At 53.9% G+C, this 26214-nt stretch overlaps 1 long non-coding RNA gene across 3 annotated transcripts in view; it reads right to left on the bottom strand.

Annotated features, from left to right (window-relative positions):
- Positions 1–26214, bottom strand: part of LOC102153633 — a 71760-nt gene that overhangs the window by 41320 nt on the left and 4226 nt on the right. For 2 of the 3 annotated variants that reach the window (XR_005359972.1, XR_005359974.1), the window contains exon 2: positions 13195–13715. The exons of the other annotated variant lie outside the window; for it this stretch is intronic. This is a non-coding gene — a long non-coding RNA (uncharacterized LOC102153633). The remainder of the gene's footprint in view (positions 1–13194; positions 13716–26214) is intronic. 3 annotated transcript variants of the gene reach the window in all.

The following is a 26214-nucleotide window of genomic DNA, read 5'->3' as shown; positions in this document are numbered from 1 at the left end:
TGCTTCACACGTTGGGGAAGTAGTATTAAATGCGGTCTGCTAGACGGTCTGTGGTTGGAAACCATTTATTCCAGTTTGCAGAGCGTCGAGTTACCCGTGAGAGCCCTCAGGAGGCTGTCAGAATGGCCTGGACTTCAAGGCAGCTCGAGCGGTTCGGCTGGCCCCCCCTCATGCCTGCGCCCGGGAAACCTGCGAGTTCCTTCCCCCCGAGGACCCCTGTCTCTCCTGGTGGAATTCGAATGTGAACGCCAGAGCACTGGCCCCATCGCTGAGAACCTAGCACGGGAATTATTTTTGTTCACTCTGCTGAGAAGGAAGTTTGGGGCTTTAGGTTGTCTCAGGTTTACTCCAAAGGCAAATCTATAATCGATTAACAACAACAACAACAACACACACACACACACACACACACACACAAACTTGGCATTTAAAAAAATTCTTTTCGTGTTTCTCTAAAGTGTCTGATAGACACAAATTCTTGAAACATTCCGGAGAAGACAGAAGGGGATTATACCATTTTGGATAAGTAGATACACACTTTTCAAGAGTGGAATGAAGTTCAAATTTGTCAAAAGAAAATTCGGGTTAAGGCTAAGACTCTCATGTGTCTGTCCTGCCCCCAAGAGTGACACCCTAGGACGGCAGGTGCTACAGGCTGAAGAGACTGGATTCTGGAGCCAGAGGGAGTGGGTTCGGGTCTTGGCTCCTCCATGTGCTAGCCACATGACGCTAAGCACCTTACTGAGCCTTTCGGGGCCTCAGTTTCCTCATCTGTAAACGGGTACATCTGGCCGCACGATTAAAGGGGTTAATACTTACAACATGGTTAAAGGCTACTGGTGCGTAACAAGTGCTCAGTGAACAATGCTATGGTTATGTTCCCTTCCTGCACATATGTGATGGCCCTGCCACCAGCTGCAGGGAAGGGCCCTAATCTATCGAGAAGGTGGTCCACATGTCCATTTGCCCAGTGGCAGAAAGGCCAACAAATAGGCACAGCTCTGATTTTTTTTTTCCTGCCAATTGACAAACTCAGACAAGGAAAATGATTGGCTAAAACCTCGTTGGCAAGTCTCCTAAGATCATTCTCAGTGGCGGGGCTGAGCATATGGACCCAACAAAAGACACCAGCAGAGTGGCTCACAGCCTTGCCTGGTCCCCAGATCCCAGCCCTGCAGGGCAGGGTGACACAGCCTGGCACAGTGTGATCAGCTTTGTCAGGTTTGTGTGTTGGACTCGGCCAGGCTGCAGTGCGCAGCTGTTCAATCAAATACTCATCTAAGTGTTGCTTTGAAGGCATCTGGTGGATGTGGTCAGCATCCAGAGTCCATCCACTTTAAGTAAAGGACATAAGCCTCAATAATCTGAGTGGGCCTTGTCCAATCAGGCGAAGGCCTGACAAAGCAAAACAGGTTTCCCAGAGAAGAAAAAATTCTGTCTCAAGACTGCAGCCTCAGCTCCTGCCCGAGTTCCCTGCTGGTTGTTCAGATTTCAGGCTTGCCAGCCCCGTAATGGTGTAAGCCTAGTCCATGAAGTCTCTTTCTATATGTTTTATATAAATATCAATATATATACATAGATTTCCTACACATCTTACTCTTACGTCTATCACGTTTATATCCTATATGTACATATAACCTCCTATGCACTCTGCTTTCTGGAGACCTCTGACTGCTGGGTGGGGGCAGGAGGGGACCTTCTCATTATTGTCATAACCACAGGATGACTAGCCACTGCTGTTCCATCAGTGCTGGTGGGCACTGGACACAGAGCTAAGGGACTCCAGAGATCCTCTCATTTAAGCCAACCAGCACCTTCCTTTGTTTCTGAAAACTTCCAAATAAGATTCTGGGGCATCAAGGATGCATGCATTTAAATTTTCTGTTTTTATAAATGCAACTGCTCCAGGGGCCTCAAAGAAGTGGACTCACACAGTGCTTGTCCTCTCATGACTGGCTTCTTTCAGTGAGCGTGATGTCCTCCAGGTTCATCCAGGTCGTAGCAGGTGACAGAGTTTCCTCCTTTTAAGGCTGAATAATACCCCGTTGTGTGTTTATTCCACACTTTGTTTATCCAGTTTTCTGTCAATGGACACCTGGGTTGCTTCCACTTCTTGGCTATTGTGAATAATGTCATTATGAATGTGGCTGTGCAAGTACCTATCTGAAACCATGCTCTCATTCCTTTGGAAATATACCCAGAAGTGAGGCCCGCTCGATTTTTTATTGGCATTTCCTCAAGAATCCTCAGGAGGCCAGAACCGTCTTCACATCCTTGTAGGTGGGTCCCCCATGGTTTCCAACATGACGGCTCCATGGTTCACAGTGCTGTCTGGCCACACAGATGATGCCAGGCAAATTCTAGCACCCAGGCCCCTCGGAGGGACTCAATACATATCACGTATTTATCATTTGCTGAGTGAATTGAAGGGTGAGCTGGAGCACGGAGATGAAGGAACACCCCGAGCCCCGCAAAAGGCAATTTCATTTCCCACGTCCACTGAGTCTCAGAAACAGCAGGATGGTGAAATGTTTGGTTTTGGGGTCTGGCAGGAGGCTCTGAAACAAACAACAATGAGGGGGATGTTGCCAAGGAACGCAGGTGGTCTTGACTTCCTGCAGACATAACCTCATGAGCCCTGCTGGGCCACATAGCATCCCGGAGCAGCCAGCAGGTCCCCAGAGGGCCCTGGGCTGGCCACTCTGGGGGAATGTTTGTGTCCTATCTAGCAGAGGGCTGTGGGCCAGAGAGCTCCCACAGCTTCTCAACATGCATGACACAGGGGGGTGCCTGGGGCAGTGCCTGGCAGGGTGGCCAACATCTGCATGGACAGAGCAGGACCCTTGCCATGCTGGGGGTGTCAGCTGGTACGCTAAAGAACAAAACCAAGCCAGCCATCACCCATAAGCTGCTGTGCCCAAGGACCCAGGAAAATAGAAAAATCTAGGGCTTTTCTAGGCAGACTCATCAGCTTTCCTCCAGCAATTCCCAGACAGCTAAAGAGTGGGGAAAAGCTGATCCTACTCTCAGAATGCCAGTGCCCTCTTTGCAGATGGCTGTTGTCAACAGTGCCATTTCCCCTTCTTTTGAGGGGTGAGTGGCCACCTCCAAAAAAGCATATACGAGATCCCTGGGTGGCGCAGCAGTTTAGCGCCTGCCTTTGGCCCAGGGCGTGATTCTGGAGATGCGGGATCGAATCCCACGTCGGGCTACCGGTGCATGAAGCCTGCTTCTCGCTCTGCCTGTGTCTCTGCCTCTCTCTCTCTCTCTCTCTCACTGTGTGCCTATCATAAATAAATAAAAATTAAAAAAAAAAAGAAGCAAAAAAGCATATACTTGTGGACTCCCCCCACAGCCAGCTGTGGTCACGTGGTCAAGTGCCAGCCAATAGGATGTGAGTGGAAGTGTCATGTATTATGCCTTCAAGGGGAGGGGGCCAGGAGAGAAGCCCAAACACTGAACAAACAGTCCAGACAGGCGCTGCAAAATCAGAACACATGCTGACTGCAAGGAGTGCACCCGGGCACCTGGGATGTCTTCATTTCCTGCTGAGTAGAGTGTGGCTCTGTGTACAAGCATGGGGTGAGTGGCCCAATGTTCTCAGGCCCCTGTGTCTTTGAATGCACCTACCCAACCCCAGGGAGGGCCACCTCCCTTGGCCCTCAGGCTTCCCAGGTCCTGGGTGTGGGCAGGGATATCTTATGCTGGGGGGTCCCCAGCCTGCCCTGGGGTCTTGCCTCGGAGAAGGCAGGGTGGCTAGGACGCAGGAAATACTCTTGTGTGCTTAAAGCCTCTGAACTGTCAGGAGGCCGCAGACTCAGAAAGCCTGTCTTGGAAGTCAGAAGCTTTCTCTCTGCATTCCTACCATAACATCCTAATCCCCCTGTGGTGGACTGCTGCTTCTCAAGGAAATGCGAAAGGTCAGACACTGATGCATGTGGAGCTGCTCCAGCAGAGACCCAAGCAGAGAGGCTGGGACAGACAGCCTCAGTGTCTCAGGCCCACACACTCAGAGAAGTCCACGTGAGGTGGCTCCAGGGTGGCTTGGAAGCAGCCAGTCCTTGACCCCTCCGCTCCGCTCCCTTTTGCGCAGCAGTCTTCATGTCGCAAGACGGCTGATGATGCTGAGAATAGAGGTGACAGCTTGCCCTGCGCCAGACCCTTCCCTTGACCCAGCAATCTAGTTCCCATGAGCCTTCAGAGCTGGCCCTGTTGTACAGAAGAGAAAACTGGCTAGATGCATACATTCTGTCCTTTGGCACAGCAAGAAACCTACAGGCAGGTGGCTCCATGGTTTGTGATAATAACACGAGGGACTCGTTTCCTTCATTGTTCTGCTCAGCCAGGAGCTCTCTCCTCAAGCTCACAAGATGATTGCACAGTTCTGGCCATCACATCAGATACAAGCATGCCAGTAAGCACAAGTGGACAGTCGTACCCACTCGTGCACGCGCACACACACACATGGTCTGGTCAGAAGCCCTTCAGAAGGCTTCCATTTAGGTTCTTTTTTTTTTTTTCCATTTAGGTTCTATTGACCAAAATCAGGTCACGTGTCCATGCTGTAGCTGCAAGGAGATTAAACAAAGGAAAATGAAACACCTTCTGACACAGAAAGCTCTTAGCACCATGCCCACCACACAGTGACAGCAGGACAAAAGGGCAGGTTATTTCAGAGTGTGTGCTTGGGGCCTTACAGACCCTGAGGTCCAGAGCCAGGTTGTCTACACTGGCCAGTAGAGGCATCAGGAGGATGAAGATTCATGGCATGGGAATGAGGTGGAGTCCCAAGACAGCTGCCATCAAAAGATGACAGGAACCACCTTGACTGCATGTCTTTCCAAGGACCTTGGCCCCAGGAACACCTGCTGCTGGCTGAGAGCAAAGAGAAGATGGCAGTTGTTTTCCTAGCTACCTGATTACAATGCCTGGTTTTTAAAAAATGTTTGCCAAAGCCCAACCAAACCACAGCTCTGAGGGAATGTATATCTGATCCTTACCTTCCACATACATACATACATTTTAGAAACTGATGCCGTAACATAAAAATACATCTGATACCTTCACTTAGATGAGATGATCGCAAAACAAATTTGCCATGATATGGAACTAATTTTCACAACACGTGTCTTAATGTGGGGTCCATCAGATCCAGAGAGGAGGGAAGCTGCTCCGCTGCAGGCAGGTGGAGTGCCCTCGGCCCCAGGGCGTCAGCCTTTCTGCTCTTCTTCCAGTGTTTGCTGAGAAGTTAAATGCTCCTTCTCTTGACATGAAGGCTTTGTTGTGGGTCTCAGCCTTCCTGCCACACCTTTGGGAGTCTCTGTCCCTGGTTTCCACCTCTCCCCACACCATCTGTGGAAGGGTAGCAGAGCCGTGGGCCGCAAGAGCCAGTGAGGGGCCACGGAGAGGCCGTGTGCCCACGGACCCGTGACGGTCCTTCCCTGTGTAGCAAGCCACCCGGAAAAGCCGTGGCTTGGGATGACAGGTGCTTGTCTGGTTTGCAAACCGATGGGTCTGGCAGGGCCCTGAGGGGAAGGTTCCCCGGAGCCAGTGGTGGACCCGCTGGACCCGCTCCCAGCTTGGCGGCCCCATGGGGCTGTGGGCTGCAGCCCCGGGGCCTCTCCACAGGCAGCTTCCTCGAAGCTTGCAGGCTGGGCTCCAAGAATGAGTATCCCAAAGCCTCAGAAGTCACATCTTGCTCCTCCTGCTGTCTCCCTCTGGCAGAGTGGCAAGACACTGGACACTGGACACTGGTGGGAGACACTGGACGCCCCATCCCCCCCTGCATCCGGATTGACCTGGGCTCAGAGCCCAGCTCTGTCGTGTCTCAGCTAAGTGACCTTAGGCAAACTCCTTAACTCTTCTGAGTTTCTGTTTCCCCAAATATGAAGTGGGGTCACTCTACCTGGTGCTGGGGCCATCAGAGGAGGTGGATGCCTGGCAGGCTGTGGTTTCCATATATGTGTCAGCATGCCCGTTTGTTTCCCCACTGAGATGTTCACTGTTCCAGAGCAAAACCACTTCAGAAACTAGTGAGCTCCTGCACAACCGTTCGCTTTTTATTGCAAGTCCATTTCATGAGCCAAACAGGACTCCGCAGAGAGCAAGCAGAAAAGCTCTTCCCTTTCTCCTCTTGACCCCATTAAGACATACCTAGTCCTCTGTTCTGCATGAGCTCTGGGTGTGTCAGCTGCTCCAGCCCGGTCTGGCCCCATAGGCAGTCCCTGTGGGTGGCTCGGTAAGTCCTGCTTGTGGGGTGTCCTGCTCGGGTGGTCTCACCTCATGGGGAGACCAGACATTTCTCACCTGGTTTCTGTAGCCCGTCCAAAACCCAAGACAAGAAGACAAGCCCTCGGGGTCCTGGGAGCACCATTCTGGACGCCCTGACAATGGCAGCAAGCCTTCTGGGGCGGTTCTCTCACAGCTTCCCACCCTCCAGGCCAGACTGGGGGCTCAGAGTCAGGGATGCCCAGAGTTCCATTCACCTCTTATTGTGTCACCGCCTCTCAACACCCAACTTCCTCATTTTGAAGTGGGGTAACTATCCTATTCTTGCCGAGGGATCAATTAAGAGCCACAGGAAACGCGGCTGGTGCGGGTGGGGGGGGGCGTACAAACATGAGCAGCTGTGGCGGCCACTCTGCACCTGTTCTCTCCAGATTCCTGAGGTATGGACCTGATTTGCTCCTGCGCCTCCATCAGGGCCCAGGACGAGGGGTGTTCCTTTCTGAGGATGCAGGTATTGGGAGCCAGGTTCTGTGTGGGGGCAGCGCGGGGACAAGGGTGAGACAGGACATTCCCTGCCCTCAGGACACGGCTGTCCCAAGGGGGTGTCAGATGGAAAACAAAGCACACAACTGGATCACGAACAGCGGGTGAAGACGACAAAGCCACACTGTGAATTGGTGAAGGCTGGGCGGCCCCTCGGTGCAGCTGACACCTGTGCTGAAATCCCACCAGAAAGCAGCCGACCTGTGGACAGATGCAGGCAGGGCCAAGGGTGACCCCACTGGGGCTGCTCCAAGTCCCACTCCGCCGCCCCCCACCCTTCCCCAAGGGTGCTGAGGGTCAAACAGTGGGTGGGCACTGTGGGCGCTCTGGGAACCTGGCCCTGCGGGCATCACTGTGGGAAGGTGACTCAGCCTCTCTGCGCCTTGGCCCCTCACCTGCGGCATGGGGACCTGCTGGGTGGGAGTGGACGGCAGGCGTTGGTACTCGGCAGACACCGTGACCACGACTCCCAGCATTGGGGGATCCTGGCGGCGCTGGTGAGTTCTCGGGGACTCAGGTGTCCCTTTTTCTGCGCAGGCGGGTCAGCGGCAGGAAGTCCCTGCTGGCATGTGATGAGACTCAGGGACAGAGGGGGTCACCAGGGGTGGAATCCTGGCCTGGAGGACGGAGGCTGGGACAGGAAGAGGGCCCTGGAAGCTCTACACCCCGAGCCAGCGGTGCTGTGAGCATTTCTCGGAAAGGGTTCCCACTCCCTTCTCTGCAAAGGGCGAAACCCCAAACTGCACAGACGCTGCCCCCCCCACACAGGACTCTGCCTGGAGCCCCAGCCTGTTTCCACGCCGGCGGGATGGTTTACCCACTGAAATCACTGAACCCTTTCTGTTTGTTTCGTGAAAAAAAAAAAAATGGTTCTGTTTGTTTTAGCCACATTGTTTGTTGTTTAAAGGAATGAAATAATTAAAACAAGAGGAACCCTCTGTGGGCTTGGATTTTTATCTTTATGAGCATGTAAAACGTATAGATAATGTTCTATCTCTCTTTTCTCTACCAACACAACTCCATCAATTTTATTCACTGCCCTATTGATTTATAATGCCACGTCTTTTATTTAACAAACACAAATATGAAAAATTAGATATCTAAAATCCGCATTAGCTTCCTGGGGCTGCCATAACAAAGCACCACTAACTGGGTGGCTGAAAACAGCCTGCCTCTCGGCTCTGACGGCTGGAAGTCTGAACCAGGGTGTCCACAGGGTGGGCTCCTTCTGAGGCTCCGGGGAGAATCACGCCAGGCCGCTTCCAGAGTCTGGTGCTGGCAGCCAAGCTTGGCGTCCTTTGGCTTGTGGCTGGCTCCCTTTGTCTTCCCTTCTATCTTTTTAAAAACTACTTTCTTGCCATCTTTGTCTAAGTTGGATAAAAAAGCAAAAAAAAAAAAAAAAAAAAAAAAACCAAAAACAACAACAACAACAAAAAAACAGAGGGATGGGCACAGATGTGTTCTGCCCCAGGACACAGGCACCCTCGCTGAGCCGTCTCTGCTGGTCTAGCTCTTTGCCGTTAAGCAGGGGCCCCCCCACACTCAGGAGGCACTCCACATCCTGCTGCACCCCTCTCCCTGCCACTTGCTTCTGGGGACTGCACATGGGGAAGGTGAGTAGGTGAGAATGTAAAAACCAGGGAGGATGAGTAAGTTGCCCAGGGTCGCAGTCAGCAGGAGAGGGGAGATTCGGACCCTCACATTAAAGCTCCAGGGTATGAGCTGCTACCCATTGTGGGGCACTGCCTCCACCCTGGTTCTACATTTCCTATGTTTAGAACTTGTTCCTGTTGCTGTGACAGCTTTCACAGCTGCACAGCAGCTCACCACATGCACACACCACACTGTTCCCATCTATCCTGAGAGGAGTACCAACATCGTCCCCACTTCCAGGCTCCCCAGGCCTCACGTGGATGAACATCATGGTTCCTCGCTGCACATCCATGAGACTCAGTTCACGGCCAAGTGGGTGCTGACCTGCAGGCTGCGTGTCTGAGGCCCACTGTGGGCACTGTGCAACTCTCAGGTCAGGTAAGGTGCTGACTCACCTGCTCAGGACTCACACCCAGGGGCCCTGAGAGGACAGACCTTTCATGCAGAGGTGGAGGTAAAGGTGAGAAGGGCCCTCAGGTGATTCTTTTTTTTTTTTTTTAAGATTTTATTTATTTATTCATGAAAGACACAGAGAGAGAGAAGCAGAGACACAGGCAGAGGGAGAAGCAGGCTTCCTGCAGGGAGCCTGATGCGGGACTTGATCCCAGATCCCGGGATCGTGCCCTGAGCCAAAGGCAGACGTTCAACCATTAAGCCACCCAGGCATCCCTCCCTCAGATGATTCTTATATCCCAGTGGACTCTGACATACAATCCACTCTCTACCACTAGGCTCCAGACTGTACCCACTGACATGCCCTCCACCCAGAGACAGAGCCCTCCCCTGGAATCTGGGCTGACCCTCCCACTGCTCTGGCCAATGGAGTGGTGTCTGTGCATCTGAAGCCAGGACTGAAGGAAGGCAAGAAGCCTCTACTTCCTCCCTCTTGGAGTCATTAGGAGCCGGAACCACATGGCGTGGCCACAGGGAGGAGTGTGAGATGCTCTTGCGCAGAGCAACAGCCGGCACCAGCTGCCAGCCAGGAGAGCAAACCAGCTCGCATACCCAGCCTGCTGGTGCAGGTGAGCATCCAGTGGAGCAGAACTGCCCACCTGAGCCAGGCGTCCACAGAATCCTGAGAAAGAAGAAATGGTTGCTGTTTTAAGCCACCTAGATTTTAGGGTGCTGTCTTTGGTGTTAAGAGGCAGTGTGACAATATCCAACAGAAATGCACATATAGGTTCGCCCAAAGACATGTACTAGAGCATTCACAACAGCACCAATGACAATTGTCTCAAATCAGAACCCCAAGGTCACATCCCTCAGTAGTGGGAGGAGTGGAAGGCTTGGGCTGGTGTGAGGGATGGGATGCCCTGTGGCTCCCTGCAGCGGCCTATGGGGGTCACTTAGGTGTGACACAAAGCAGGAGTCACCAGGCCACACTGTATGATTCCATTTACACAATGTTCACAACAGGGCAGGACGATCGGCTGCATGGCGTGAGGAGGATGGTCACGTTCTATGCGTCGTTGGTTTGGGTGGCTATGACAAAAACACCATAGCCTGGGCACCTTACACAACAGACACAGATTTCTCACAGCTCTGGAGGCCAGAAGTCTAAGACCTAGGTCCTGGAGACTCAGTGTCTGGTGAGGACCCGAGTCTTCAGTCAATGACGGTGCCTTCTGGCCAAGTCCTTGGGTGTGGCTCTCCAGGGCCTCTCACAAGGGCACTCTTCTCATGGCGAGGCTCCACACTCACGTCCTCATCACCCTCGATACCATCACACAGGGGGTTAGGATTTCACACACTAATTCTGGGGGACAGGGATGACAGACCTTCATCTATGCGCTGCTTATAGAGGGCACTGCCTTTGAAAAAACTCACTGAGCTGGGACGCCTGGGTGGCTCAGCGGTTGATTGTCTGCGTTGGCTCAGTTGTAATCCAGGGGCCCTGGGATCGAGTCCCACATTAGGCTCCCCATGGGAAGCCTGCTTCTCCCTCTGCCTATGTCTTTGCCTCTCTCTGTGTGTCTCTCATGAACAAAATCTTTAAAAAAAAAAAAAAAAAAAAGAGGGGGGGTGCAGCCCTGGTGGCTCAGTGGTTTAGCACCATCTTCAGCCCAGGGCGTGATCCTGGAGACCCGGGATCGAGTCCCACGTCGGGCTCCCTGCATAGAGCCTGCTTCTCCCTCTACCTATGTCTCTGCTTCTCTGTGTGCATGTGTGTGTGTGTGTGTGTGTGTGTGTGTGTGTGTCTCATGAATAAATAAATAAAATCTTAAAAAAAAAACTCACTGAGCTAACTTGTGGCATTTTCTGCTTATATGTTCTATTTCAATTAAGAGTGTACATTTAAAATGTAAATCAGACTTTTCCTGATTATCTATTGCTACATAATAAATCATGCCTATGTGCAGTGACTTTATTATTTCTCGCGGTTTCTGTGGGTCAGGAATTGAAGAGGGGCTGGATTGGACAGCTCTGGAGCGGGGTCTCTCGTGTGGCCCCACACATGGGGGCTGAGCCGGGGTCCTCTGAAGGCCTCGTCACACATACTGTGGCCTCCTTCCACCACTGGTTCCCACTCATTGCTGGTTTTACTCTCTTCAGGGCACTTCACTCTATTAGATGAACTTTCTTGATGATTTGCCCTTCCCAGATGCTCACCTTTGCATCTCCCCACCAGGATGCCCGCTCTTTATGACCACGAGGGCGACACCTGGTGCTTAGTAAATATTTGTTGAATGAAGAAGCGGGGAGGTAGTGAGTGAATGCAGAGTGAATGTGTCCTTCCAAGCATGTCCTTGGTGCTGTCTAGGTCCTGGGGACCGGGACAGATGAGCTGCAGCGAGACAGTGAATCACAGGCAGCCAGACACGGGCTCGCCAGCACCATGAACAGGGCCTCTCCTGTGTTGAGCCGTGTTGCCTCTGATGGGCTCCCAGCATCCCCTCCCCTCTTCTCATGTGTCTCCAGGTCAGGAAAGTAGAACAACTACATTTCCCAGACTCCCAGCAGCCATCGTGCAGTGGGGAATGAGATCCAGCCAGTGAGGCGCAGCTGGCCATGACCTGGAGGCAGAGGGAGGCAGCCTGGAGCAGGTCCCAGCATCTGGCCAGCTGCACAGGTGTGCGGGCACCGAGACCCGGGCAGCATGCGGCAGTGGGCCAGAGTCCAGTCACGCGCCATGGCGAGTCCAGAGGCAGTGGGTGGTGACTTCCCAATCCTGGCTGGCAGGCGTAGCTGTGGTCCCAACTGGGGCAGGTCCGGTGCTACCTCCTGCCTCCTGCCCGAGGTAAACACGTAGCTATCTCGGCAGGCCAAGTCGGCATTACGCGACAGTCCGTTCTGGAGGCCCAGCTAGAGCACAGATTTGGTCTGACAATTTGGGATGCCCCGAATCTACCCTGTGTTAAGTCCTATTGTATGGAACATACTTGGAGAGCATTGTCATGTCACCTGCCATGGCTGGGATGTCTGAAAAGAGGATGTGAGTGTTCAGCATCCAGATATTTACAGATATTTCCACAAGTCCCAAAATGTCCTGAGAAGACAGGACTCCAGCCCACCAACTAGAAGCTGCAGCTACAAGAGCACAAAGCTTCTAGGTTTTTGGAACGTCCAGGTGGCTCATTGCCTCGCTCACCTTTTTGTCCACGTGTTTAGTGTTAAGACGTGACTGACAGCTCACTTCTGTGATTTCATAAAACTGTGAATACTGAATGCTTTTCTTCTGCTACATGACCCAGTTAAAAACAAAATGAAACAAACGTCTATGTCTTCGTGCGATCTAGTCCTGACGCTACCACCAACATTGCGGTGCCACACTGGGTAAGCCACTTACCCCTCCTGGTCTTCGTGTTTGTCACTATAAGAAGTCAGAGCGAGCAAAACCACATCAGGCTTCTTTTCAGCTTGAAATGCCAAGAATTCTTTTCTGCGTGTGTTCTGCGTGAGTGCGTGCGTATGTGTGTATGCGTGTGCACGTGTTTAATGCATCTTTAGGACCAGTGAACTCTCCCCCAGGCCCTACCCTGCCATGTTGGTCCCTATGAGCTCTGGAAATGCTATTTTAATTTTTTAAAAGAGATTTTATTTATTTATTTATGAGAGACACACAGAGAGAGAGAGAGAGAAAGAGAGAGAGAGAGGCAGAGACCACAGGCAGCGGGAGAAGCAGGTTCCATGCAAGAAGCCTGATGTGGGACTTGATCCCGGATCTCCAGGATCATGCCCTGGGATGAAGGTGGTGCTAAACTGCTGAGCCACCCGAGCTGCCTTTATTTTAATTTTTTGAAATACTTTTACTCTGGAGAAAAGCAGAGCACACAAGAGTAAAGACAAATCACAATGCCCCCCACCTGCCACCGCCCTGTGCCCGGCTCCCACTGGTTCTCAGCTTATGCCCGATCTCATTCCCTCTCGGCCCCTTCCTCCAGGCCCCAGGCCCCTGGCTTACTGGGAGGTAAAGCCCAGGGCTCACATATCTCACTGTGTATCTTTCAAAGGCAAGGATGGAGCTGGGTGTGCTGGCGGTGCGGCTGTTGGTCAAATTAAGCATTCTGCATCCCAAAGTCGAATCTGGGTCACCTCTTCACAAACCTTGTTTGGAAGAGTCGCCTTATCGAGAACAGATGCTCCAGATGTCTCACAGACACTGGCACACAAACCAGAACATTCCCCACCCCCCGACACACACACATTTTTTTTTTTTTAAGAAAGCAATTTTTAGAACATCAGGAGTGATTCCAGGGTGGTCTGAAGTCAACTGTTTTCAGAAAACTATGAGCTCGATATGGAAGTTAGGCAATTTATGTTTGCACCTACCCATGCTGCGCCTCAAACTCTGCACCATCCCCTACAGCTCCTCCAGGATGCATGGGCAGGATTCCTTGCCGTGTGTCTGTGTTCAAGGTCCGTGGCAGCGATGAAGGCTCCGGCAGGTCTCTAAGGCCTGAGACTTGCAGCTGGATCCCATGTCAGCCCCTGGCTCCACCAGTCGGAAACATGTGACTGTGGACTAGTCAAACTTCCCTGGGCCTCCATGACCTCATCAGCAGAATGGGAATCATGATCTCAAAGTCTCTCATGCGCTGCTTGGAGGATTCACCAGGTAACAGAACACTCCGCACGGAGCCTGGCACAGAGGATGGGCCGACCACACTGCTGTCCTGCCTCCCAAACCAAGAGCAGGGCTCTCTCTTGGAGCCCGGCTCCCTCCAGGTGAGCCGTAGGCATGCATGTGAGGCTGACATCAGAGACCAAAATGAGATCCCAACGGGGAAAAGTTGTGTTAGTTGACTGATCCTTCTGGATCTTCAGCCATTTCCTCCACCGCTTGAGCAAGCCTGACACAAGAAAGGCATTCAATCTCATTTTCAAAGGAGAAGAAAGCATAGGAAAGAAAACATTTTTTAACAGAGAGAACTTAGTCTGTGCAAGAACCATGATCTCGAGGCCCCGGAGGACACAGTTGGAGCTTTGTTTTTGGGGCTCCTCACTGGAGCAGCCGGCTCGCCGGACAGTAAACACGCTTCTAATGAAATAAATGTTTTGGGCAGCAGATTCTCTCGCTGTGAGTAACAGTCAGTGTGCTTCCAAGAGTGTGTCAGGCTAAAATGCATTTGTCATCTCAGATGGGAGACCCTCCCAGCAACAGAACAACCTGAACAGTAGCAAGGAAGCCAGCCCTGGGTGGGGGAGTGAGTCCCTGCTTCTGAGCCAGTCCACAGTTTGTCCAAGCCAGTGCTTCAGATCCACCTGAGGCTGATGAGCAGACTCATCCAGCACTGACACCCTGGCTGCTGGTGCCCCTTCCACCCGATGGAGCTCCTCAGTTATACATACAGTGTGCAACCCAAAGAACCTCATACCCTCGATGCATGTTGTTGCATAACAATAAGCCACATGTGTATTTATATGTCAACCAACAAAAGTCACATCTTACAATACCACTCGATAGGGACTCCCTATGATTAAATCTGTTGAATGCCTCCCTGTGCCCCCACCCCAGCCCTGAGCCATCAGAGAAGCCTGGATCCCAGAGCCACCTCGGGATTAAATGCCTGTGAAGCACCTGGCACAGGCTTCATGAAGGTGATGAGGTTAGTGATGCCCCTGAAGAGAGACAAGTCAGTCAAACCAAGCAGGGTCATACCCTCGAATATCAGAGGTAGAAGGTCTGGCCTTTGGCATGTTAACACAGAATGCCCATCCCCCCAAGAAGAAACTGTGGCTTGGGGGCAGGATATGGCCTGTCAGTACCAGCACAGCATCACCTAGCCATCCAGAGCTCCCCTCACAACTGCAAACACCTCTAGAGTTGGCCCTGATGCACAAAGAAAGGCTGTGGGTACCCTCCCCTTGCCAGGACCTAAGTTCAGAGGGACCCCAGGACTCTCTGCCATCTCTGGATAGTGCTGAAGAAGGAGACAAGGAGATGTGGGTGAGCTGAGAGGATAGCACCTCAGGGGTGTGGGGAGGCTGCCCTAAGGAGGCAGTGACAGGTGCTCACTTCAGCAGCACATATACTAAAATAGGAGGCAGTGACAGGGATCTGGTTGGGACGTGTGTGTGTGTGTGTGTGTGTGTGTGTGTGTTGTCAAGAGGGGAAGTCTACAGAGAAGAATGGAGAATGGTGTCCTGCCCAGCCCAGAAGCCAAGGAAGTCGAGCCTTGGTCAGTGGGGGTGGTGGCCACAGCCTCTTTCCTCAACGACACACCTGTCCTGCCCCGATGGGGCCTATTAGCCCTGGGATTAGTTTATTCCCTCCCTCGGGGGCCTTGGGCAAACGTTTAGACTGGGGCCTCCCTCTTCTGGTTTGTCCAAATATTTGTAGCTTCTGGGTCATGCGGTCACTTTCTGAAAGGCTAAATTTGGGGTGGTTCTGGCCCAGACAATCTCCACCCCGTGAGCACTGCCAGGGCCAAGGGGAGCATCCTCAGCATGTCTGGAAGCTCCTGGCGACATCTGGGATGTTGAGGAGGAGAGACAGGCAGTGAGACAGGCGTGAGTGCCTCCTCTTAGCACAGCTCTGCATTGGGGACCCTGCCGTTGCCTCTCAGCTCCTTCTGGACGTGAGGAGCCACTCTGAGGCAGGCAGTGTCCAAAGATGAGGACCCTGGGGCCTGAGCAAGGGAAATGTTACCCAAGCCAAGGGAACAGCTGGTGATGGTCTGAGCCCCACCCACTGGGTCTGTCTCCAACCTCCGCTTCAGAGGGCTTTCCTTCATCATTCAGATCAGCAGCTCAGAGAGTCATGTTTTATCAATAGCATCCTCGTGAGGTTTCCTTTGGCCACAGTTTACTGAATTCCTCCCCTCGTCAGGAGTGGGGCTACAGCCTTCACATTCATATTTGATTTAATTCTCCTGAGTCTCCTGGAAGGGGGTCGGACTTCTCTCCCATTTTATAGATGAGGCTACTGAGGTGTGGAGAGGTTGGGTAACCACCCCCCCAAGGCAGCCCAGGAGAGGTAGAACCACACTGGAAGCCGAATATGCTGGACCCACCACGCTCCAGACCATTCCCCAGCACAACTGCCGTGCCACCTCCCTACAGTGCTGCCATGGGCTTTCGGGGGGGCCAACCAGGCCTCTGGGTTTGAGGGGGGTCTCCAAACGTGGGAGCTGAGAGCAGACGCAGTGGATGTCAAGCGCCCCGTCACGGAGAAGCAGATTCCTCCCCAGCGGCGCCTTCTGGGCCTTGGGAAGCAGCAGGGAGGCCGCTCCTGCCAGGCCCGGGTGGGGGCACAGGAGAAGCTGAAGCGGAAAGGGCCTGGAAGCGCGGCTCGTCCCGCCTGGGGTCGCCTGGAAGCCTGAGGCTGTACTTAGTTCTCCCTGCTAAATAACAGCTCTGGTTTCTGCTAAAAGGATTCATTCCCAGAGCACAATAATTTTCATCTCCTCCTTGCTACAACCCATAGTTTATGGCTAAATATACGCCATAATGAGCCGCTGGCCTGATAGCGTCGTTAAGGAGATATTTGACCTCGGGTTTAATTGCAGGATGGAATAAATGGCTGGGCCCGCCAGCTCGCAGGCGAGTTCAGGGCTCCGCATCTGGCACCGGCTGCCCCGGAGAAAAGCCCCAGAGAAAGTGAAGCAGGCGGGGAAAGCGGCTCCTGAGGCGCCCGAGGCACCTGGAGCTGCTGAGTGGGGGGAAGGCTCAGGAGCCCCGTGGGGATGCCTCCTAGGCCCGGCTGCCCCTGGAGCCCGCTGCTTGAGCCAACCAGGACGACCGTTAACCTCTGAGAGCAGCCTGCAGGAGACGGGCCCCCTCTTTTCACCTGATCCTCTGCTTTCCAAAGCCCCCCAGAAAAAAGCCACCTCCACCCCCTTGGGCAGGATGCAAGGCCAGCTGGCTGGGCGCGGGGCTTGAGATGCGCGCCTTGCCACCAAGCTCGACAGACTAAACACCGGTTTGAAGTGTCCCCAACATAAACCTCCCGCTTGCGTCAGGGCTGGTGATGGGCGAGGGGAGCTGGGAACGAGGACACCTCGGCACCTGCAGAAAGCTACCAGGACAAGGGAGCTCGCTGGCGCTGGTGCTGTCACGCAGCTGCTGAGCCGGGCCACAAGTAGGAGGGGCTCCGCACAACAACTGCGCCAGGTCTCCTGCCTCTGAGCCTGCGACCCCAGCACTTCTGCGAGAAAAATGTGGCCCGGCTGGAGCCGTGACACCCACCCCCAGCCTGGAGGACCGGGGTAGACTGAGGCATGTAGAAGACCATCCCTCACCCTGGTCTCCTGGATTTTTCCCTCCGCTGCACAATGTCAAGGCCACGAAACCCATCAAGAGGATGTCAGCCAAGTGCATGGGGTTTGATAAATGGCGATTCTTTGAAAGAACAAGGGTACCAATAACCATAAATGAGGTTCAGTTTGTTCGAGCTGGTGGCTCTTACCTGGGAGGGAGTATGTCAGGGATTTTGAGCAACCAGTGAGAGCTATGAGGTGCTCCCCCCAAATACACCCACACTTTTGCACCTCCCACCTCAAGATCCTTTGATCTAATCAAACCCAGGGCTTGAGCGACTCCATGACCCTGGTCCCTGGAAGCACGCACAGATCCAACCTCCCAGCCCTGGTTTCCAGGGGTCGGCATGGGGCCCTGAGGAGGCAGAGGAGAGAGATGGCCACGATGTCCTTAAACAGACATCCTCCCTGGAGCCGGTCACCCCGACATGGGTACTCTCTACCTAAAACTAGGAAGTAGAAGGAACCATCCTAAGAGCAACTCGCCCTGCGGAGGGAGAGCTCACTTGCAGAGCTGAGCCTTCAAAGCTTTTCTGAGGAATGTGTCTGCCCTATAGAGATGGGGAAAGATAGATTTGACCTGGGGAACGGAACGTGGTGCTGGTAGATCCGATAGCCAGGATGGAAGCGCCAGGCTAGGGTGCTCCCTGGAGTGACACCTAATACCTGCAGCAGCCAGTGCCCTGCCCACCGGAGCCCCAACGGATCAGATCGGGAGCTGCGGGGATGGAAAGCACGGGGAGCAGCGTCCTCAAAGCACGGTGTGGTGAAAAGCCCAGGAAATGTGTGGGAAAAAACAAAATCGCCCCTGTCCAGTGTCCTCTAGGAAAGGACTAGACGAGGCCTGACATTTTCCCACTGTTTCACTTTGACTGTGGAGACACAGGGTAGTGTTTGGAGGATGGGGGTGCATTTCCACGGGGAAGCGTGGGGCATGGAGCCAGCCTCGCTGCCGCCCTGGGCCGGAGACAACCATCCGTCTGGCTGTAGCCACAGCCAGCCTCCAAGCCTCCCTGAGAGGTCAGAAGCCCCCGACTTGGGCCGTGCTGTGTCCTGCTGGGTCCTGCTCTTTCTTCTCAGTTCTCACTGAGTTAAGAAAGGGAGGCACTGAGGATTTCCCGCTCTGCAGAGGAACAGCAGGCTGTGAGTGCTGGTGGAAAAAGTTCCCCGAGGTTGGGGAACCTGGAGATCAGAAGCAGAGCAATTCCTTTTCCTCAGAAGGACATCCTGGGCCAGGAAGCAAATAGAAGAAGTTGTGGGCTGGTTATATTATTTTTAAAATAAAGAAGAGGTAAGGGAAAGCCAAGAGCTGAAGAGAGAAGGGAGACTGAATTTGTCCCCACCCCAGTGTTCCACAAGAGTTATCTGGGTGCCCTTTAAAAAAGGCACTGAACGACTTAAATTAGGGTTTTCCTTCACCCAAAAACCTTGATCGTGCTACCGCGGGGTTGGGGGCGTGATTCCAAAAGGAGAGTTCCAGATTACCGGCGGCTGGGGGAGGAGGCACGACAATTTCACCCCTGGGGGGGCTCGCGGCACGGCGGAAGGCCCCCCCCAACCCCGGCGCGCGCCCTTTGATTGGGCCTGGGACACCAGCACCGCAAGTGCCCCGCGGCCGCAGCGCAATCGGCGGGCTGTTTGTAATTCCATCCTTTTTTCATTAACATAAACACCACTTGAACAAAAATATACACGGCCACCTACTTCGCCAGGAGAGGCGGCCCAGCGCCCACCGGCCCGCGCTCGCCCACCCGCAGGGCCCCCCACCCTAGCGGTGCGCCCCAGGCGCCCGGGGCCACGCAGTCCAGGCTGTGCGGGCTGGCCCAGGCCTGCCTGGGTACGGCTTTGAAGCCTCAGGCCGCCAGGCTCTCGAGCCGCCTCCCACAGCTCCCAGCGTCACCGGGCTGGCCGCCGCCCCCGGTGCCCCACGGAGGTGCTGAGCTGTCAACCTGAATTCCTAGTTAAGCCTCTTGTTGATGAAGCCTCGGGGCAAATTGGTTCCTCTTTACCTGCCCACCCCCGGCCTCCAGCAGGAGCTGCTCTCCGGCGGCCCAGGCAGCAAGCTAACCCAGTTGGAAGCATCGTGGTCTCAGCTCAGCTAGACGCTAGGCGAGGTGCAGGAGTGAGCCAGAGGCGCAGGGGATGGGGCCGTCCTGCGAGGTGAAGGAAGGATCCCGGGGGACGAACCGTCCTGTGAGGTGGAGCAAGTAGCCGGCCCCCCGGGGACACACCACCGGGGATCTCCGTCCTGGGGTTGGAGGAGCCCCACTCTTGACTGCGGTGGGCTTCTGGTGGAGGAAGAACAGTAGTAAGGGTGGGGTCTCAGCCATCCACACCAGTGGTGCTGGCGCCCGCCTGGCAGTTCTCGATGTTGCGCCCACGTCCTGTGTCCCTGTTCACACAGCCCCGATCCGAGGTTCATAACCCCCCCGAGCACGGACGTTTGCGTGTGCACGTGTTCCGTGGGCCCCTGCAGTAATCTCCTCCCAAATCAGAGTTTATCAGAGTCAGCCGAAGTCCCGGGTCTGCCCTTCGCCCTCCATCCCCCCACCTCGACCCCACTCCCACTGCAATTAAAAAAAATTGGGAGGGTTTTGGAGATGGCAGTCAGCCTGACTCACTCAGGGATCCCCTCTAGGCTGTCTATACGGGCAGAGGCAGGTGGAGCACAGAGCCAGTTTCTCGGGTAATTTCCGCTCCGCACAAGGTAGCCAGAATGGTCCACGTAGTAGACCTTTGATGTGCTTTTTCTCCTTTCGTTACTGCACAATTTTTGGTATCCTGCTATTTTTCCATCACCCTATAGACATGTCCCAAGCATTCTTGCAGTTTAAGTGGATTTCCCAGTTTAGCGGGGGTTGGGGGGAAAAGAGAGAGCCCCACTCCAGACGCCCCAATGCACGGACCTTAGTTCCAGTCCAGGCGTCCCCCTCTAGCGGTGACCTACGATGCATCCAGAGTCCAGCGCTGAGACCCTTCCCCTCTGCCCCTCTCCTTCGTGTGTGCCCGGGGCCGCCGCAGGATCCGGGACTGGGCAGTCCCGCCACGGCCAAAGCGGGGCGCTGGGCCTGGAAACCCGCGCGTAATTGGTTTCCAGAAGGCGCCTCTCCAGGAGTGCCCTGAGACCCCCAGCCTCTCCCTTCAGAGGCGCGGGTGGAAGAAGGCTGCATGGGGCCCTGCGGGTGAGAAAGGGGTGCTCACTGCCCCCATGTCCCCAAGCCCGACCCTCCCCGGGGGCCGGAGAGTTTTCAGTCTGCAACTGCAGCATCCGTCGCCGGCATCCGGGCGCACACCCCCTCCCCCGGGACGATGGAGGTAAAATAAACACCGCGTTCACGCAAGCAGAACCCATCATTAGCCCAAACCAAGGTTAAAATAATTGCTTGGTCGCAGAAGGAGAGCAGCAGTAACCAGCCGGGGCTGCCCAGGACCCTCGCGCGGCCGTGGCCGCGGCCTCGGTGGACGCGGAGCCGCAGCTCAGCCCCGCCAGTCCCGAGCCGAGCCAGGGCGCACTGGGAGCCCCGCGGCCGCCGGGGTCCGCGCGCGAGAGAAACCCGGGCGCACCGCCTCGGCCGAACGCCAGCGCTCGGCAACTCTCCTCGGGGAGGCCACGTAAAGAATGCTCAAGTCAGGCTCGCCAAAGCAGAGTGAGTCTGGGCAGCTTCAGAGAGAGACAGAGGCCGAGAGAGAGGGGTTAGGGGCAGGTAGGCGGTGGTGCAGGGCAGCTCCCCTGAAGCCAAGTCCTTCCGAAAATGCTGCTTTGCAGAAACGCAGAGAAAAACGTGGGGGTGGTAGCCGGCGGGGGGGGGGGGGTAGGCGGTGTTAGGACACTCATTACTGGTCTCTTTAAAAAAGAGCGAATTTGATTCCTAATTGAATTACTTTTCATGGTGAATTAAACGGGTCTTAGCCCAATGCAGGGGGGGTGACCCCAGGGGGCAGCGGTGCCTGCAGCCGCCACGTGGACCTAAGCCATTCTCCAACTTTCACAGAGAAAAGGCAGGTGGGAGGAGGGAGATAAAAGCGTTGACTTTGACCTTGGGAGTATAACAAAATGTTTAAAATACTTTCGGGTTTATGCTTTTAAAAATAGCAGGTTACTTATACATCTTCCCATGGACGGATAGGATTTTTGTAGGTAATTGCTAATAAGAAAAAAATATGCCCAGGATAAAGATTAATTGGTGCCCGGCAGAGACAGGGGGTGCATAGTGAAAGCCTAGTGCCCCAAGACAAAGACCAACGGAGGGCTAGGATCCCTGTGGGACAGAGTTGTTCAAAGACACGGAGTACTGCAAGCATTGAGAAGATATGTTTCAGAATAAAAGGACTAGAAAGCTTGAGTGGCTACTTTTTTTCCTCTGTTGGATTTTTTAATTCTGTAGGGTAAAAGCTGCCCCTTGGGAACAAGTTAAGCACGGAGAGGCAAAAATAATAATAGTAAAAAAGGGACACAGCACATTTGAAATGAAGGAGCTCCGCAGCATTAGGCATGGGGAGTGGCAACTGGATGAAGGGGGAGAGCTATGGAATCTCCCCAGAGAGAGACCTGGTGCCTGGGCCGGTCAGGACCCCACTCCCAGGAATTCCCGGGAGGTCCGCTGCTGGGAAGCAGGGACCCCTTTGCCTCTAAAGAGCTGAGCCAGGGCTGCTCCAGCGTCGGCCTTGCTCCAAGTCCTCTGCCCCAATTTTGTGCCTCAGCACACTGGGAGGGAGCAGTGTAGGAGCTAAATGAGCCCCCACCCGCAGCAACACGGACACCCTGGCAGAGTGCTCAGACCAGACGTCCACAGTGCCGGGAAGCGGGATGGGGGTTGGTGGGGCTTCTGCGAGGGGCTTGGACTTTCCCCTCCTTGTCTGGGGGATGGGGTGTTAACAGGGCTATTATTTTACTGTTTTGGAGGGCGGAAAATGGGGGTGGTGACAGTCTCCCCTCTTTTTCCGGACTGGCCAGTGGAGCCCAGAGTTGGGACCCCATATTGACCACAGGGGAGGGAAGAAGATGCCTTTCAATTGATCCCACATTTATGGAGCTCTCACTGCCTGTGCTGTGCCTTGCTTTCCCATCTGTGAAATGGGCTCCACAGCAGCAACCCTTTAGTACAGGGCTGGTACAAAGTAGGCGCTCAGTGCTTCTCTAACCACAATGCTTATTCCCATTCAGTGTCCCCTCGGGGAGATAGCTTTATTTTCACCATCATGCAAATGTGAAAGGGGGCCCAGAGAATTTAAGAAGCTTTCCAGAGGTCACACAGCTGGCCAGCAAGGAGGTAGGACTCTAACCCAGGTCATTGGCCCACCAGGCAACCTGCTCCAGGAGGCCACCCCATGAGTGTAGGGAGCCTCTGAGGGTCTTGTAGACTGAAGAGGGTGATCAGGGCCTAGGTGTGGCCAGTGGGGTGTAGGGTGGGGAGGAGCACACCTGAGAGAGACTTCATCATCATTCTGTGTCAGAAAGCTCCGGTTCAGAGGCAGTTCTCCTCCAACCCTACACTCCTCTCCCTGAGGTTGGGACCAGGATTCTGAGCCACTTTCACAACCATACTGCCCAGGGCAGCCCATTTCACTGATTGTAAAATGGAGACCAAAGAAGAAGGGATTTGTCCACTCACGTGGGCTGATTCCCCAATTTGTGTTCACTCCACCAAATCTCTGGTTCTGTTAAACCAAGTCCCAAGGCTGGAGCTCCATAGACTTTTGGGACCTCCAGGAGAAAGGGACAAGGAATCTCAACCCCCTAGATCCTCAAACACCATAAGTGAAGGAGCACCCCCAATAATAACAACCATGGTTAACAATTGCTCATGTAGCTAATCCTGTCAGTACCCAGAAGGAGGTGCTGTCACTGTTCTTCTTCTGCAGATGAAGAGACCAAGGCACAGAGAAGTAAGGCCACCAGCCCCAGTCACACAGCCACGGAATCGAGTCTCAATCAGGCAGGACTTGCACTCCCAACAGCTCTCTCTACCTTGGTTCGCATTCAGAGATCCCCCTCACCTCACCACCCTTCCCAGACCCTACATATGGGGCAGTTCCAGCATTTCTCATCTGGTCCTCAGGCCAGCTCTGTAGATGGGTACTAACCTTATCCTCTTTTCAAAATGAAGAAACTGAGGCACCCAGAGATGAAGTCATTTGCAGAGGCTCTCTTTGTTCTACTCAGCCCATGACTTCCTCTTAAGGCTTTACTCAAAGCCCCTAGGGCACCAGAAGGGCCCCTCAAATACCCTTCCTCACTCTCCTGGGGAAACCCCATTCCAGGGCTAAAAGGGAATGAATACTCCCAGGAATACGGTCTGCAGAGAAACTTCCACGTCAGAGTGGCCCCCACCTGCGTGCTCGGAGCCCCAGAGAGAAGTCTGCTCTGTGTGTGCCTAGCTGAGGCTGCACCTCCAGACACCTCTCTCCCTCCCTGTCTCCCTCCCCCCTCCCTCCTCCTCTCCGTCTCCCTTTCTGTCTCTGTCTCTGTCTCCCTCCCTCCCTTCCCCTGCTCGCTCCCTCTCTCCTTCGTACACACACATTCCTCACTCGGGTCTGGAGCTCCCTGCCTGACCCCCTGGAAGGCGGAGGGCTGGCTGCTAGTGTTCTAGATGCCCTCCTCCCGGAGCAGAATCCGTCCATCCTTGTGAGTTTTGTTTCTCCAGCTCAGCCTTGGCTTTGTTCTCAGTCCGTTCCGGGCTCTCCCGGGTTTGTGAACTGATTGTCCCACGATCCCGAACGTGCGTCTTGAGGTCTTGCTCTCCATGTCTCCCACTCTAGGTGTCTCTGGGTTCTAATAACTAAATATCCCTGGGGCCCTCTCTGAGGAGGGGAGTGTGTCTATGTCTCCCAGGCACCTGTGCCTCTGCTCTAGGTGCACAGGCCAGGTTGCCCAGCAAGCACCCCACCCAGCTCTGACCTCCCAGGAGCAGTCACCTTTCCCGAGTCCCACACCAGAGCCACCCCTCCAATCAATCCTACAGGAAACGGGGCTCAGCAAAGCGATGTGGGCTCCCATGCGCCCACACACAAAGCTTTCCAGGGTCCGTGGCAGCTGACTTAGAACCCGGCTGGGACAAAAGGAGCCAACCAGATCACGGGGAATAGTGGAAAGAGGGAAAGAGAGTATCAGCTCCATTTTCTCAGCAAACCCTGGCTTGCGGGGCTGAGCCCTCAGGCAGGTAAAGCCCCCGCCTCTGCCCACCCCTCCCTTCCCAAGCTGTGCCACGGCTGGGCGGATTTTGATTTCTCCCCCAAAATAACACTCGCTATCATCATTTTCAACGCTCCCTGAATGGGAATAGACAGCACCACTAGCAAGAAGTGGAGACCAACAGGCACATTTTGATTGCACACGCGGGTAGCTTTCTGGGAGCAAATTGCTGCTTTTGATTAAGGAACAAATCTGAGCGCCCCCTCCCTTCATCTCCCCACCTTGCCCGGTCCCCAATTCCCAGACCTCACTCGGTTCGAATGCCCTCTTCCGCAAGGGCTGAGTGTGTGTGTGTGTGAGTTATCTTTCCTTCAATTCTAAGAAACACAAAATACCTGGCCCTTGAAATTTAATTTATATTTTCCTTTTGGTTTGTTTCTTTTTAGAAACTCTTACAGAATTCATTTGCATTTTCCCTGGGCACTGCTCCTCCTCCTATTTCAGGATTTATTTCTACCGGGAGCCCCAACCTCGGAGTAAGTGCGGGCCCAAAGCCCCTTCCTCCAGGCTGCACCTTCTGGGCATCAATTCTCTCCTGTGTGGATCTTTTGTTGGAAAACTAAATCTGGGAGGCATCTTCTCTTCCCCACACACACACACATCCTCACATGCACACACACGCCTGCTGGTGTGAGAAGGAACATCTTCATCCTATCTTTCTGAGTACAGCTGTCCCAGCAGTGAGGGTAAAAATATATCAGGATGCCTCTGTGGGAAGAAGGAGAGCTGCAGACCGGCCAGGCATCCGGAATGGGAGCACCAGGACGCTCCGTGTCCCGGGAGCAGTCTCTGTGTCTTAGAGCAGTATGTACTGCTAATGCCAGAAAACTCCCAAAAATCTCACAGGGGAGAGAGCTGTAAATTCCTAGGCTGCAGTGTTGTCAAATATTTCATTGAAGAACGTCATGGAAAATGTGTGCTTTTGGGTAAAGTGCCCGAACAGAGGAGTGAGCTCAGGGCAGCAATAGCCCAAATATGAGACTTTGTTGTTTTGGGGTTTTTTTTTTTTTCTTGATCAAAATGTGAAAGTGTCTCTAATGTGCAGCTGACAGGAAGACAGCCGATCTGCCAGGGTTGGGTGTGTGGCTGACTCTCCCCACCGCTGCTCCTCCCACGCGGCCCTGGTGGTCCCCATAGGTGGGGTTTCCAAGCCTCATCTGCACACAGGGCACTGCCACTCTCTCCTCTTCATCTTGGGGTCACCCATGAAGAGTCTCAAAGGTAGGGGCCAAAATCTGGCCTGTCGCTGACAGAACAGGGCCACCGAGGTTCAGAGCTTAGCTGGGTGGTGATGAGTACAGATAGGGACAGCCCCCCTCCCCAAATGACGTGTGCACTGCAGATCAGTTTTTCCAATGGCCCCAGCACATCCAGGCATTGGGGCTTTCCACAATTCACCTTCCAGTGCTCATTCCACATGGTCCTGAGCTCACAGCTTCTCTGTGACAAACACAGAAGCACTTTGTCCCCACGTCTCCACTCCAGTCCAAGAACCACTCACCTTTGCCAGCATGACAAAGTGCATAAAAGTCACTCTATCGCCAGAAAAGTAAAGTAGGAGAGTCACTTCATTTCCCTGGGACCTGAGATGAGCGAATCACCTTCCAGGGTTATGGTCTCATGAGCTAGTGACTGGCCGGGGCACCCAGGCACACAGCGTTAGTGGTGTGAGCACTGCAGGATTTTTCTGCGTGTTGATCACACTCGAACCCCCTGATGTCTGTCTGTCCGTTTACCTATTTGCACTCTGCGGAAACACACTGCCTGCTGCAACTCCTTGTGATATGCTGTCCCTAGGACGAACTGCGAATGTCGCACCAACAACTCTCCCAAGATAATCTGTGCCCACAGGCATCAAAGTGTACACATCTTACAATGTTCGTGTACATAACCCAGTAG

This window comes from Canis lupus, chromosome 5 (genome assembly GCF_011100685.1).
Source record: "Canis lupus familiaris isolate Mischka breed German Shepherd chromosome 5, alternate assembly UU_Cfam_GSD_1.0, whole genome shotgun sequence".
NCBI classification, from domain to species: Eukaryota; Metazoa; Chordata; class Mammalia; order Carnivora; family Canidae; genus Canis; species Canis lupus.
The sequence above is the reverse complement of the archived record's forward strand: the minus strand, read 5'-3'. Positions and strand labels throughout refer to the sequence as shown.